We start from the raw sequence: 2,398 nt of genomic DNA, 5'->3' as shown, positions 1-2,398 counted from the left end.
GTAAGACAATGTATCTCTGTCCACAATGGAAGTTAGTTGGGACAGTGCCACCAGATGTGGGACAGTTTCCTCAGCCCCACAAAGTCTCCAACACAATGGTGATAAAGAAGGAAACATTTTATGAAATCATTAAGGTACTAAATACCAACGATAATGGGGTTTCACTAAACTTGAGGCTAATGGAAGTTTTTGAGATGTTATTTCTAAATGTAATCCAGTCCGCATTCTCCAGATAAGATTTTGCAACCAAAATTTGCTGCAATATATCAAGTGACGAATAACATTCCAGACCAAAATTCTTCACTGTTTTTATTTTCTTCTGATGCCCCAGAGGAATGCGGAGTGACATATAGTTGTCTTGAAAATTACATGCAAACAATTTGGGGTTGATTCAAATAGCTGATACACCACATTTCCTGTGAGTAACTGACTATAAGCCACACTTATGGTAGCTCCAAACTTGCACCAATTTGTTGTAGCCCCATAATGCTACATAAAAAAGTGATATCGGATTGCTAGGGGTCCAATTTCAACTGCTGTAACTTGTGTTACTATACTGTTGCAAGATTAACTTACTCCCTTTTTAAATAATTGAATCAACTTCTCAGAATTAACCCAGTGGATCCCAGTATCTGGTATATATTAATAAATTTTTCTTATTCTTCTGGCTAAAAGTCACTGTGAATTTTTAGCTTATTCTCTATATCTTCTTAGGACTGATCACTTGTTTTCAATTTGTAAAGTTCTTTCTAGTATTATCTAACACTAGCTGGAAAGCCATGGATGTAGAGTTAGTAAAGTCATAGCTGTTAATTTCCATGTAAGTTTGTGTATTGAGGTAAAATGAAGACAAATGCCTGGTAAATTTTGTCTAATACCACAAAATAACAAATACTAAACACGTCCCTGGGTGGTCTTGAACTACCAACCTTTCGGTTAACAGCCGAACGCGCTAACCAATTGCACCACAGAGACACGTGAAAGTGCTTTCTAATTGATATTATCAGTAAGGGAAGATGAACCAGCAGAACTGAACTTAAACTGGATAAAAGTTTCTAACTTGGATCATTTCTTACAATATCAAAAATATAATGAGATAAAAGGGAATATGACAGGGAGTTGGGCATTAAAATTCCCATGAGAAGGTAAGTAAGACAATGTATCTCTGTCCACAATGGAAGTAAGTTGGGACAGTGCCACCAGATGTGGGACAGTTTCCTCAGCCCCACAAAGTCTCCAACACAATGGTGATAAAGAAGGAAACATTTTATGAAATCATTAAGGTACTAAATACCAACGATAATGGGATTTCACTAAACTTGAGGCTAATGGAAGTTTTTGAGATGTTATTTCTAAATGTAATCCAGTCCGCATTCTCCAGATAAGATTTTGCAACCAAAATTTGCTGCAATATATCAAGTGAAGAATAACATTCCAGACCAAAATTCTTCACTGTTTTTATTTTCTTCTGATGCCCCAGAGGAATGCGGAGTGACATATAGTTGTCTTGAAAATTACATGCAAACAATTTGGGGTTGATTCAAAGAGCTGATACACCACATTTCCTGTGAGTAACTGACTATAAGCCACACTTATGGTAGCTCCAAACTTGCACCAATTTGTTGTAGCACCATATGCTGTATAAAAAAGTGATATCGGGTTGCTAGTCGTCCAATTTCAACTGCTGTAACTGGTGTTACTATACTGTTGCAAGGTTAACTTACCCCCTTTGTAAATAATTGAATCAACTTCTCAGAATTAACCCGGTGGATCCCAGTATCTGGTATATATTAATACATTTTTTCTTATTCTTCTGGCTAAAAGTCACTGTGAATTTTTAGCTTATTCTCTATATCTTCTTAGGACTGATCACTTGTTTTCAATTTGTAAAGTTCTTTCTATTATTATCTAACACTAGTTGGAAAGCCATGGATGTAGAGTTAGTAAAGTCATAGCTGTTAATTTCCATGTAAGTTTGTGTATTGAGGTAAAATGAAGACAAATGCCAGGTAAATTTCTTCAAATAAAGAATCCTCCTGCCACAGAATAACAAATACTAAACACGTCCCTGGGTGGGCTTGAACCACCAACCTTTCAGTTAACAGCCAAACGCGCTAACCAATTGCGCCACAGAGACACGTGAAAGTGCTTTCTAATGGATATTATCAGTAAGCGAAGATGAACCAGCAGAACTGAACTTAAACTGCTTAAAAGTTTCTAACTTGGATCATTTCTTACAAATGGACACTATAATATGAACTTGTGCAAAGTAAGAAATAACAGGATTATACCCTGTAAATTGAGAATTTTGTCAGGGTGTGAAAATATCTTAGTCGTGATGGGGGCGAATCAATCCAGTTATAAAAGGGTTGAAATAGGGGGATTTCAGTTAGTCCAA

At 36.3% G+C, this 2,398-nt stretch overlaps 1 non-coding gene across 1 annotated transcript; it reads right to left on the bottom strand.

Moving 5' to 3' along the window:
- Positions 1-2,063: 2,063 nt before the first annotated feature.
- TRNAN-GUU (transfer RNA asparagine (anticodon GUU)) lies at positions 2,064-2,137 on the bottom strand. Its single transcript has one exon. It is a non-coding gene; the product is annotated as a tRNA-Asn (tRNA).
- Positions 2,138-2,398: the final 261 nt, after the last annotated feature.

This window comes from Taudactylus pleione, unplaced genomic scaffold (genome assembly GCF_031769625.1).
Source record: "Taudactylus pleione unplaced genomic scaffold, aTauple2 ptg001569l, whole genome shotgun sequence".
NCBI lineage: Eukaryota > Metazoa > Chordata > Amphibia > Anura > Myobatrachidae > Taudactylus > Taudactylus pleione.
This window is presented reverse-complemented; position numbering and strand designations above follow the sequence as displayed.